Source organism: Rhinatrema bivittatum, chromosome 8 (genome assembly GCF_901001135.1).
Source record: "Rhinatrema bivittatum chromosome 8, aRhiBiv1.1, whole genome shotgun sequence".
NCBI lineage: Eukaryota > Metazoa > Chordata > Amphibia > Gymnophiona > Rhinatrematidae > Rhinatrema > Rhinatrema bivittatum.
Genome location: NC_042622.1, coordinates 142,324,127 through 142,338,246, shown reverse-complemented (window position 1 = coordinate 142,338,246; position 14,120 = coordinate 142,324,127). Strand labels below are relative to the sequence as shown.

At 46.8% G+C, this 14,120-nt stretch overlaps 1 protein-coding gene across 8 annotated transcripts in view; it reads right to left on the bottom strand.

Annotated features, from left to right (window-relative positions):
- The window catches only part of PCNX3 (pecanex 3), a 214,271-nt gene that overhangs the window by 147,633 nt on the left and 52,518 nt on the right, over positions 1-14,120 (bottom strand). The window lies entirely within an intron of this gene.

The following is a 14,120-nucleotide window of genomic DNA, read 5'->3' as shown; positions in this document are numbered from 1 at the left end:
AATGAGCCCGAAGACCCACCGGCGGCGATTTTCCACGCAGAAGATACGCAGAACCAATGGCTTTCTTGAGCCAACGGGCAATTGTCGTGCGGGACGCCGCAGCACCTTTCTTTGGACCCGAAGTCAACACAAACAGATGATCCGTCACCCGAAACGGATTAGTAACCTCTAGATAGCGAAGAAGGGACCTCCGCACATCTAGTTTTCTCAAGTCTTTCGTTTTCGGGTCCGAAGAGTCCCCAACCATGAAAGCGGGAAGTTCAATCGACTGATTCAAATGGAACGACGACACAACCTTAGGAAGGAAGGAGGGAACCGTCCGCAAGGAAACCCCCGAATCGGAGATGCGCAAGAAGGGCTCCCTATAGGACAACGCCTGTAATTCTGAAACACGACGGGCCGATGCAATCGCCACCAGGAATACGGTCTTCAACGTGAGATCCTTGAGCGTAGAACGTTTCAGGGGCTCAAATGGCGCTGAGCATACGGCTGAGAGTACCCAGTTGAGGTTCCAAGACGGGCAAGGGGGCCGCAACGGAGGACGGAGGTGCTTAGCTCCCCTAAGAAAGCGGGAGATATCTGGGTGGAGAGCCAGAGAGACTCTCCGGACCTTACCTCGCAAACAACCAAGCGCCGCCACTTGGACCCGAAGGGAATTGCACGCTAAACCTTTGGCGAGCCCCGCCTGGAGAAACGCCAAAATATCAGAAATAGAAGCGGAAGTGGGATTCAGACCCCGCTCCACGCACCATTCCTCAAAAACTACCCAGACCCGAACATAAGCCAGGGAAGTAGACTGTTTTCGGGATCTCAGCAACGTAGTAACGACCGCATCCGAGTAGCCTTTTCTTTTCAACCGGTACCTCTCAAAAGCCATGCCGCGAGACAGAAGTGATCTGCATCCTCCAAACAGACGGGGCCGGCGCCACCATGATCACGTTGGACGGGTGCAATTCTATGCGCCGCAGAATCTTGCCGATCATGGGCCACGGTGGGAACACATACAGAAGCACATCCATAGGCCAGGGAAGCACCAACGCGTCGACTCCCTCTGCGCCCCTTTCGCGACGTCGACTGTAAAATCTCGGAGCCTTTGCGCTGTGCCACGTGGCCATCAGATCCATGTGGGGCGTTCCCCAAGTCTTGCAGATGAAGAGAAACGGCTCGTCCGCCAGCTCTCACTCTCCGGGATCCAGACGGTGACGGCTGAGAAAATCCGCCTGGACGTTGTCGACTCCTGCAATGTGGGACGCAGCGAGATGGCTGAGATGCCGCTCTGCCCAGAGCATCAAGAGCCGCGCCTCCTCCGCCACTAGAGGACTTCTTGTCCCGCCCTGGCGATTGATGTAAGCCACGGTGGTAGCGTTGTCCGACAATACCCGGACCGCCTGTCCGTGTACTAGGGGTAGAAAAGCATGCAGCGCCAGACGGACCGCTCTGGTCTCCAGCCGGTTGATAGACCACCGGGTCTGCGACTCTGACCACAGACCCTGAACTGACTTCCCTTGGCACACTGCTCCCCAGCCGGAAAGACTGGCATCCGTGGTCACCACCAACCAGTCTGGCACCAGAAGGGACACTCCACAGGAGAGATGCTTGGAATCCAGCCACCAGCTCAGGCTGGCTCGCGCCTGACCCTCGAGAGGGAGAGGTAGATAAAAAAACCTCGGAAACCGGTTTCCAGCGGGAAAGCAATGAGGACTGCAGCGGTCGTAGATGAGCGAACGCCCAAGGGACTAACGCCAGAGTGGACGCCATAGACCCCAGAACCGTCAGGTAATCGCAGACTCGTGGCCGGTGTAGCGACAGAAGACGTAGCACCTGAGACTGCAGTTTGCATATCCGTTCCTGAGAGAGAATCACTTTGCCTCGCTTCGTGTCGAAAAGGGCTCCAAGATACTCCAAGGACTGAGAAGGTTCGAGATGACTCTTGTTGTAGTTGACCACCCAGCCCAGGGACTGCAAGAGCTGTAACACCCTGGTCACCGCCTGCTGACACAGACTCTGAGACTTTGCTCGGAGTAGCCAATCGTCGAGGTAAGGGTGAACCAGCAGGCCTTCCCGCCGCAACTGCGCCGCCACGACCACCATTACTTTTGTGAATGTCCGAGGCGCTGTCGCCAGGCCGAACGGGAGCGCCCGGAACTGGAAGTGCCTGCGCATAATGCAAACCGCAGGAACCGCTGAAACGCTGGATGGATGCCCACATGAAGGAATGCTTCTGTGAGGTCTAGGGACGCCAGGAATTCGCCGGGGCGCACTGACGCGATCACGGAACGAATGGTTTCCATCTTGAAATGAGGAACCCGAAGGCATCTGTTGACTCCCTTCAGATCCAGAATGGGGCGGAAAGAGCCGTCTTTCTTGGAGACTATGAAGTAAATGGAGTAACGGCCCTTGCCGTACTGATCGGCTGGAACCGGAGAGATGGCTCCCAAGCTTTCTAGTCTTTGGATGGTGTCTAGCACCGCCGCCTTCTTCTTGGGATCCTGGCAGGGAGAGACCAGGAACTTGTCCGCTGGGATGCGAGCAAAATCTAACTCGCAGCCGTGTCTTATCACGTCGAGGACCCACTGATCCATCGTCATGCTGGCCCATTCCTCGAGAAAGAAGGAGAGACGCGCCCCCACTTTTGGGACAACGTGCCGAAGCCGCGAGGAGGGATGGGCCGGCCGAACTTCATTGTGAAGGCTTGGACCCCACACCCGACGGAGCCCCTCCTTGCCGGCCAAAACGCTTGCCCCGAAAGGACTGCTGCCACTGAGCGTTCCGCGAGGAGGACGACCTATATGAGGATCCAGAGGATCTTTGCGGTCTGGACTTCCTGGGCCCCCGGAACCGGGCTCTGCCTGAGAAGGAAGATCGCGGACGGACCCTATCCTCCGGCAGCTTAAACGCTCGATTCTCACCCAGGGAAACCAACAAATCATCTAACTCCTTGCCGAATAGCAATTTCCCTTTAAACGGCAATGCCCCGAGGTGAGCCTTGGAAGAGCCATCCGCTGCCCAGTTGCACAGCCAAAGAAGACGACGCGCCGACACCGCTGCCACCATGGAGCGAGCTGAGGTGCGCAACAGATCATGGAGCGCATCGGCCCCATAGGCAACGGCCGCCTCCAACCTGTCTGCTTGAGAAGCATCCTCTGCAGAGAGACCCGCATTCGCCTGAAGGACTTGAGCCCAGCGCAGAATAGGCCGCATAGCAAAATTCGTGCACATGGCGGCCCGCACTCCCAGGGCAGAGACCTCGAAAATCTTTTTGAGTTGAACCTCCAACTTCCGGTCTTGAATATCCCGGAGGACTGTTGCTCCCGTGACCGGGATGGTAGACCTCTTCGTGACAGCGGACACCGCCAAATCCACTTTTGGGAGCCGGAGGAGCTCCAGCGCGTCCTCCGGCAAAGGGTAAAGCTTGTCCATGGCCTTGCTGACCTTCAAACCCAACTCCGGACTATCCCATTCCTTGAAGAGGATATCCGTGGACGAAAAATGAAAAAGAAAAGCAACCGCCGGTCCTGTGAGCCCGAGCAGGACAGGATCCATATTTGCCTCCTGGCGGACCACCACCGGAGGGGCATCAATCCCCAGCTCCTGGAGAATGGCCGGGATAAGCGGCGACAGCTCCTCCCTACGGAACAAATGCACCACCTTGGGGTCATCCCCATCGATGGCCTGTGCTCCTTTCCCCGGAGCGAGCTGCGCGGAGCCATCTGACGCTGCCTTCCCGGCCCCCGGCAGGGGCTCCTCAGAGGCCTCCGTGTCCGCCTCGGCGGATTCTTTGGACTCCGAGTCCTGCGGCACCCCTCGCGGAAGCCGCTTGCTCCGACCCGCGGCCTGGGCGACCTTCGCCGTCCTCCTGGCCGGCTTTTTCTTCGGCGGGGACCGGTGGACCCGAGCGCGCAAGGCGTCCCCCCGACTGCGCTTGCTTCGCCTATATCGGAGCACCTTGCGCAGCAAAAGCGCCAAATCCTCTGAGAGCTCGCCCGAATCCGAAGAATCGATTTCCGAAGTCCCCCGGGACCAGGGCCCCTCCAAGGGGGCCTCCCCCGCCGCACCCCGCTGCGGGGAGAGCTCAGGGGGCAAAACCGAGGCCTCCACCGTTTCGCGTGAAACTACCCGGCCGGTGGACAAAATGGCCGCCACTCCCGCGGAAACCGGGAAAGAATCAGGAGGCCTTTCAGGGGCCCCTCCCCCCTGCGACGGCGATCGTGCCACCCGGGAATGGGTCCCCCGAGGTGCCCCCGATGATCCCTCGTCTCCCGGGACGCAGGCCGAGCAAAGGCCGTCCCGGGAGAGACGCGCGCGCGCCGAGCCGCAGGCCCTGCACTGCGAGCCGCTCGGCATCGAGAAAATCGCGGGAAACCAAAGGACGCGCCGAAAAACACTGAGGGGCGCTGAGGAAAAAGAAAAAAAATCACCGCGGCGAAATCGGCGACCTCCCCCCTGCCGACGACGCCCCCCCCCCCCCCCCCCCCCGAGCGGGACGGAGCGCAACGCCAGGCAACGGAGAGCCGACAGAAACAAAAGTCAAAACACTTTTTTTTTTTTTTTTTTTTTTTTTAAAACAGAAAAAAACGCTGTCCCTGGTACTGAAAAAGCCCTCTGTCCTGCAGGGGTGAGTGAACCGGGCTCCCCGGTGTCACCCCTGACGCTGCTACTAGTCCAGCCGGGTCCTCAACCCTAGCAGCGGCCTCAACCTGGGGAGGGTAGTCCCCTCAGGACCTCTCAACTCCCCAGGGAGGCAGGGCAACCGGGACTAAAATTAACCAAATTAAACGAAAAACCCAATTTGCAGAAAAAAACCAAATAGGCCTAATAGAAAATAAAACCCAAAAAGCGAACCTGACTAACAACCAGAATCAGGCCCGACAGGGCTATGACTGGACCTGCACCACCTACTGGAGACAGAGTAAGACTGAGGGGCTGTGACTGGCACAGGGGCATATATGCTCCGCCCACAAGTTTTAGTCTGTCTCCATCTACTGGTGCGGAGTCACAACCCAGGTGTCCTGGACTGATCCTGGTACGTACAGGGAACACAGTTTTCAAGGTCAATAACAGCAAGGAAAGACTGCCCAGCAGTCGAAAGGAAGGATCTGCCAAAAAATCCAGTCCTAAATTAAGATTCCACAAGGGAACCATCAACCATAAGGGAGGTTGAAGGTGCTTCACTCCCTTCAGAAAATGAGCCGACAGGAAAGCCCCATTCACTTCACCCCTGAAACAGGAGAAAGCTGCTATTTGTACCTTCATGGAGTTAAGGGCCAAACCTTTATTCAAGCCGTCCTGCAAAAATTCCAGAATAAGTGGGATTTTGACCACACGCAGGAGGACACTGCTTCTTCACACCGGGCCTCAAATACTTTGCAGACCCATACATATGCTAGGGACGTGAAGAATTTTCAAGTGCGGAATAAGGTGACAATTGCTGCTGCGGAATATCCTCACTTCATCAGTCGAGCTCTCTTAAGGTCCAGACAGTAAGACAGAATAGAGTCAGATCCTCATGAAGGACCAGTCCCTGCTGCAACAGGTCCCCGTGCAGTGGGAGGTGCAGTGGGTTCTCCACCAGGAGTCTCTGCATGTCCACATACCACGGATGCTTGGACCAATCTGGAGTTACAAGTAGGATTAGCCCCCTTTGGTATTCAATTCTGCAGATGTTGCTGCCCAGTAGGAGCCATGGAGGGAAGGCGTATAGCAAGTCATGTTCCAGCCAGATTTTGGCAAGAGCGTTCATTCCCAGGGATCCCAGATCTCTTCTGCAACTGAAGAATCAAGGGACCTTCGTATTGTGAGACGCAGCCACCAGGACAACTGTTGGGAGGCCCCAGCGATCAACTATCAGTTGAAACGCCTTGGTCAACAAACCCCACTCTCCTGGGTCCAGACTCTCCCTGCTTACAAAGTCTGCTCTGCCATTGTCTTTTCCTGAGATGTGGGAGGCTGAGATCATAGGTAGATGTACTTCTACCCACTCCATAAGGAGGTCTATCTCCTGTTACATCTGCTGACTCTTGGTTCTTCCCTGGCGGTTGATGTAGGCTACCGTGTTGCGGTGTCCAACATCACGCAGACCGCTTGACCCTGGAGTCTGTGGCTGAACTGTAAACATGCTCTCTGGAGCACCCATCGACTGCTCAGGCTTCCAGGCAATTGATGCTCCAGAGGGCCTCTTCTTCCATCCAACATCCCTGGGCCATCAGCTCCTGAAAGTGAGCTCCCTATCCCCGAAGGCTCGCATCTGTTGTGAGAACCAGCCAGTTTAGAGAGGACAGGGATACGCCCCTGCTCAGATGAACTTCCTGCAACCACCACTGGAGGCGAGAACAGACTTCCATCAATAAGTAGAGACAAACCGCATAGTCTTGGGACATAAGAACATGCCATACTGGGTCAGACCAAGGGTCCATCAAGCCCAGCATCCTATTTCCAACAGTGGCCAATCCAGGCCATAAGAACCTGGCAAGTACCCAAAAATTAAGTCTATTCCATATTACTGTTGCTAGTAATAGCAGTGGCTATTTTCTAAGTCAACTTAATTAATAGCAGGTAATGGACTTCTCCAAGAACTTATCCAATCCTTTTTTAAACACAGCTATACTAACTGCACTAACCACATCCTCTGGCAACAAATTCCAGAGTTTAATTGTGCGTTGATTGAAAAAGAACTTTCTACGATTAGTTTTAAATGTGCCACATGCTAACTTCATGGAGTGCCCCCTAGTCTATTATCTGAAAGAGTAAATAACAGATTCACATCTACCCATTCTAGACCTCTCATGATTTAAACACCACTATCATATCCCCCCTCAGCTGTCTCTTCTCCAAGCTGAAAAGTCCTAACCTCTTTAGTCTTTCCTCATGGGGGAGCTGTTCCATTCCCCTTATTTTGGTCACCCTTTTTGGGTATGATAAAATAAATGGAATAATGCCCTGTATTTTCCTGGGGGCCAAATTATATATAGTAAACATACAAAATTTATTTAAATTCACCCACAACCTATGTAGACAATAAAAACTAAGCTAGCACACTCACACATTCATACCAACACATTAAAAAATATGTTCATTGAGATATCACATACAAAATGTAGTCTCTTGCCACGAATATATTACACATATGTATTTTCTTTACAAACAATCAACAATGTAAATCTTATCTATTGCCATAAGTTTCTTAAACTAAGATGTATAATTCCTGATGTCCGACAAAAGTAGATCACAAGATCTCTTCGTTTCACTCCTCACATGAGGGGCTTCCTCAGGGACCAATGTAATTCACATATATTGCATATGCAGACGCGCTGCAATAAACCAATATAACAGGGATTAACCTCCAACTTAATCTAAAAAACCTTTTTCACCCATAACCAATGACAATATCTCTTCAATTTTTCAACTCCAAACTTTAACCATTAAAACCCTGCCCAATTCACCATCACCAAACTTCAAAATTATCTCCTAATTCCCTTTTTAAACCTATCCTTTAACCATGCCCGTTACAATCAAAACAATGAAAACACAATTTTTTCTTCTTTTTCCTCTTAGCCTATACTGAACCACCTGACAAACTCAGGTCAAATATATATCACGACCACACCTACCTTGAGTTATAAATATCCAAGTGTTTTACTTCATTAAGTTCTTATAAACGCCATCCTTCACAATGTTTTCGATACCTCTAGGGCCATCAATCCAAACACTTCCTTGTTTCACAGCATGTCACGCGGTGTTCCCGCTAATTGTTACAAACTGATACTGACTTCAATCCTTTTCATGAATCTTATAAGACACACCAACCCGTGCTCTCAAAGAACATATCCTGCAACGATATAACCCACAAATTGTTTCTTATACCTAAAAAACTTGCTTACCATTCACCGCCAACTACTGCAATGCACAGGAAACCTTCCAATACTCACGTTCAGACCGGAGGTGACGTACCACGTCGTCACTCACTGATGAATGAAAGTAATGCTGATTCAAACAACTTTATATGAAGCGAACACAGATAATTGGACGCACTTGCCAATTATCTGATCACAGCCTCAACATAATATGCAAATAACAAACCCCCCCAGTCCACTTTTATCCTAATCAGAACCCAATAGACCTTGCTGGAACTATTCAACTACCCACCTCTTAATAAAATGCATTCCATTCTATTGGACCATTAAGTCCTAACGGGATCACAGTCTGCCAACTAAAGATAAATTGTTGTTCAATCTTTCTTAACATGAGGGATAAATCTCCCCCATGTTGAAGGGTTACTTGCTTGATCACAAAAAAACGAATATCTTCCACAGTGTGGCTTCTCTCAATCCAATGACTTACTAAAGGAGCATGTTCCCGCGATGCCTTAATACGGCTCCGATGCTCAACAATACGACAACGAATGGAGCGCGTCGTTTGTCCTATGTAGATTAAATTACACGGACAAATGATAGCGTATACCACTCCACTAGTATTGCAATCAAACAGCCTTGGAATTTTATAGGGAAATTTCAAATGAGAATGACAAAACATTTGACACCGCAGCGTCAAAGGACAAACCGAACACGACCCACAAGGCACTTGTCCATATATCAAACCTGAATCACCTAATATCTTACCCCCCTTAAGTTTATCGTGCAAAGTTTGACGTTTTTTCATGGCGAATACAGGATTCTCCATGAAACAAGGAATAGTTGACAGGATGTGCCAATGGCTTAACACTATATCTTTTATCTGAGTACTCTTCATGGAAAATGGAATGGTACAAATCATCCGATTTAAAGTCTCTTTTGGATTATAAATCAACAAATTGTCCCTGTTTGAATATAATGCACGTTTGTAGGCTTTTTTTATAACAGACTTAGAATACCCTCTAGCTATAAATCTATCCTGTAACTGAGCTGCCTGAATTTTAAACTCGGCAGTGGAAGTACATAAACGGCGATATCGTAAGAATTGACTTATAGGGATGTTATCCTTCAATTGTTTCGGATGAAAACTACGGTAATGTAAAAGTGTGTTTCTATCCGTACTTTTCCTGTACACCGTAGTGTCCAACTTCTTTCCATGAACAAAAACCTGCATGTCCAAAAACGTCACAGAATGTTTATGTTTAACCACAGTGAATTCTAAATGTTGATCCCAAGAGTTCAATAAATTCAAAAATATTTCTAACTGTACCCCATTACCACTCCAGATGAAAAATAAATCATCGATATAGCGTTTCCAACATACTATATGTCGAAATAAATCAGATTTATAGACCCATTTACTTTCAAAATTTGCCACGTATAACCCCGCTACACTGGGAGCCATCGGCGACCCCATGGGGATACCTTGAGTCTGTAAAAAATAATCCGCCTGAAAACTAAAACAATTCTGGGTTAAAGCAACTTCTGCGATAGTCATCAAAAAATGTATTTTCCTTTGCGGTATATCAAGCTTCACTAACTCCCCTTCAATTACTTGTAAAGCTTCCCTTTGGGGTATACTGGTGTATAACGAGGATATATCCGCAGTAAGTAAAATCCAATTTGATTGTATATCCGGCAGACTTGTCAACTGATTAATAAAATCAGTGGAATCTTTAACATATGAAGGTACACACTGTACCAGAGGTTTCAAATAATAATCAATCATCTGCGCAAGGGGCTCCAAAACAGTCCCTATTCCCGCCACAATCGGTCGCCCGGGCGGGTTTATCAATGTTTTATGGATCTTTGGTAAAATGTACAGATGGGCCGTAGTAGGAAATGATACCTGCAAAAAGCGATGTTCTTTATTGGTGATAATTTTTTCCTTATTCGCCTTTTCTAAAATTTCCATAACTTGCTGATGCAACACAGGCGTAGGATTTTCATCCAATTTTCTATATGCCTGTCTGTCAGATAATTGACGATGCACTTCATTTTCATAATCCCTCTGATTCATGACTACGACAGCACCCCCCTTATCCGCAGCCATTATCCGTATAGAACTATCTTCCCGCAAAATTTTCATAGCTTGCCATTGTTCCTTCGAGAGATTGTATTTAATAAAATCTCTCTGGCCTTCCATTTGATCTAAATCTCGAAGTACCAAACTTTGAAAAGTTTGAAGCAAGTGGCTAGGGGGAATAGGTGGAATCCATTTTGAAGGTTTGTAAAGCCCATCTCTATTGCTTAATCTTGCCTCATCCTTAAAAAACTCCTTAATATGAAGGCGTCTAAAAAATTTTTGGAGTTCAACCCGGGTCACAAACGAATCATATCGACAGGCAGGACTAAATGAGAAACCTTTATTTAACACCTCTAACATTGGTTTAGTCAAAACTTTATCAGACAAATTAAACACAGAGGTATCACTCATAACACCTGTGCCATGGTCTATCGCCGCAGATTGTAGTTGGCACTGTACGGTCTGTTTTTTTGAAACCTGGACCCCCGTGTTCCCCTGTTTCCTCGGGCCCGCTGCTCTAAAAAATGAGAATCAGTGTGTTGATGGGACTCATGACTAGCATTGGAACTTTCCCCCTCTGCAAACCTTACCTGTCGCTTCTCTTTATTTTTCTCTTTTTGTATATCTTCATCTGTGGAATCCTCGGATGAAGAAAAGTCACCCTTTCTTTGGCTGAATCTCTGTTTTCTATTAACTTGCATCCAGTGGTATACATAACCACCGTTATAATCCTTCTCGTCTCGATAAAATTTGCTGATTTTTATTTTTCTTGTTTCTTCACGATACTCATCTAATTGTTTTGTAGCTCACTCATCTGATTAGATAATGTATCTGTTGACAGATCATTCTGAATTTTTTCCAATTCAAGATCAATATCTTTTGTTAGTTCTTCAAGACTAACCTTAGTGGTTTCAATGATTAAAATCATCAAATCGTGCGAGCATTTATTGAGTATCGAATTCCATTTCTGGACAAAAATCTCATCATCAGCAAATAGAGAAGGAGATTTATTCACCCTCAACCCCCGCGGGATGCGCTTCACATAACAGTATTCAGCCAAAGTTGAGGCGTGCAATTCCATCCGTATAGCTTTTTTACGATTTTTTGCATAATTCTCCCAGTTGCCTGTATCATCATTTTTATTATTCTGTTGTGCCGACTCAAAAAGATGAAACCCTGCAAGAATAGTATTGGCCGCTTGTTCAGTATAGGAATGCATATTATCCATTGAACCCTTAATCTGGTAACCAACACGGTATGTAATTACACAAAGGGTATATTGAATACAACTCTCTATGAACTTGTCATAAAATTACACAAATTTAGAGAGCCAAATTATATATAGTAAACATACAAAATTTATTTAAATTCACCCACAACCTATGTAGACAATAAAAACTAAGCTAGCACACTCACACATTCATACCAACACATTAAAAAATATGTTCATTGAGATATCACATACAAAATGTAGTCTCTTGCCACGAATATATTACACATATGTATTTCTTTACAAACAATCAACAATGTAAATCTTATCTATTGCCATAAGTTTCTTAAACTAAGATGTATAATTCCTGATGTCCGACAAAAGTAGATCACAAGATCTCTTCGTTTCACTCCTCACATGAGGGGCTTCCTCAGGGACCAATGTAATTCACATATATTGCATATGCAGACGCGCTGCAATAAACCAATATAACAGGGATTAACCTCCAACTTAATCTAAAAAACCTTTTTCACCCATAACCAATGACAATATCTCTTCAATTTTTCAACTCCAAACTTTAACCATTAAAACCCTGCCCAATTCACCATCACCAAACTTCAAAATTATCTCCTAATTCCCTTTTTAAACCTATCCTTTAACCATGCCCGTTACAATCAAAACAATGAAAACACAATTTTTTCTTCTTTTTCCTCTTAGCCTATACTGAACCACCTGACAAACTCAGGTCAAATATATATCACGACCACACCTACCTTGAGTTATAAATATCCAAGTGTTTTACTTCATTAAGTTCTTATAAACGCCATCCTTCACAATGTTTTCGATACCTCTAGGGCCATCAATCCAAACACTTCCTTGTTTCACAGCATGTCACGCGGTGTTCCCGCTAATTGTTACAAACTGATACTGACTTCAATCCTTTTCATGAATCTTATAAGACACACCAACCCGTGCTCTCAAAGAACATATCCTGCAACGATATAACCCACAAATTGTTTCTTATACCTAAAAAACTTGCTTACCATTCACCGCCAACTACTGCGGTGAATCGTTGCAGGATATGTTCTTTGAGAGCACGGGTTGGTGTGTCTTATAAGATTCATGAAAAGGATTGAAGTCAGTATCAGTTTGTAACAATTAGCGGGAACACCGCGTGACATGCTGTGAAACAAGGAAGTGTTTGGATTGATGGCCCTAGAGGTATCGAAAACATTGTGAAGGATGGCGTTTATAAGAACTTAATGAAGTAAAACACTTGGATATTTATAACTCAAGGTAGGTGTGGTCGTGATATATATTTGACCTGAGTTTGTCAGGTGGTTCAGTATAGGCTAAGAGGAAAAAGAAGAAAAAATTGTGTTTTCATTGTTTTGATTGTAATGGGCATGGTTAAAGGATAGGTTTTAAAAAGGGAATTAGGAGATAATTTTGAAGTTTGGTGATGGTGAATTGGGCAGGGTTTTAATGGTTAAAGTTTGGAGTTGAAAAATTGAAGAGATATTGTCATTGGTTATGGGTGAAAAAGGTTTTTTAGATTAAGTTGGAGGTTAATCCCTGTTATATTGGTTTATTGCAGCGCGTCTGCATATGCAATATATGTGAATTACATTGGTCCCTGAGGAAGCCCCTCATGTGAGGAGTGAAACGAAGAGATCTTGTGATCTACTTTTGTCGGACATCAGGAATTATACATCTTAGTTTAAGAAACTTATGGCAATAGATAAGATTTACATTGTTGATTGTTTGTAAAGAAAATACATATGTGTAATATATTCGTGGCAAGAGACTACATTTTGTATGTGATATCTCAATGAACATATTTTTTAATGTGTTGGTATGAATGTGTGAGTGTGCTAGCTTAGTTTTTATTGTCTACATAGGTTGTGGGTGAATTTAAATAAATTTTGTATGTTTACTATATATAATTTGGCTCTCTAAATTTGTGTAATTTTATGACAAGTTCATAGAGAGTTGTATTCAATATACCCTTTGTGTAATTACATACTGTATTTTCCTGGGGCATAGATAATGGGATCATAGCCCTCAACCTGAGGAGCCTTAGAAGCATAATTTCCACTGCCTGCTTCTCGTGCTGGGAATGGCAAGATGACATCATGAATACATCCCGAGGAATGCTGTGGAATTCCAGCGTATATTCTTTTCGTATAACGTCCAGTACCCATTTGTCTGAAGTGATCTCGACACACCGTTGGTAAGAGACAGAAGACCCATCTCCTCATCCCGAAGGTGGGTCGGTAAAATTCACTGGGGGGTTCGGGACAAGCCTGAACCCGAACCTGCCCCTCTCTTGGGCTGCCGGGTACAAAAAGACTGAGACCTCCCAAGGGGTCAAGACCTCTGAAATGTCGAATTTCTGTAGGGTCAAAAACACTGGGAACCCCTGGAATGACCCCTCATAAGTAAGGGGCGATGTACTTGCTTCCTCTTATCTTCCGGTATCCAGGGAACTGGAGATTTGCCCCATTTACTGGCCAGCTTTTCCAACTCGCTACCGAATAGGAGTAATCCTTTAAAGGGCATCTTTGTAAGATTAGCTTTCGAAGTTGTGCGTGCAGGGACGCACCCAACGTTATGTGCACAGTTCATGCGCAGAGCTGACGCACTATGCACACTGACATCCTATGGAGGGCAATACAGCATGCACAGAAAATGCACACAAGATGGCACTGCCGTGGCCTACCATGCAGTGTGCCGACCAAGCCTATAGTGGGGCCTAGCCCACTGGGGGGCTGCTCAACCCGCTCAGAAGTCCAATTCCCCTTACCCCAACGGGAGCGGGAACGACGTCGGTATGGCGCAATGAGACCAGGGGAAGTTCTACCTAAAACCTCTCTTATTGTCTCTGAATTGAAAGTAACTTTTTTTTTTTTTTTAAACTTACCTGGGCTCAGCACTTACCGGCCAAGTACAGAGACGGTCTCCGGCTGTGGCCGTC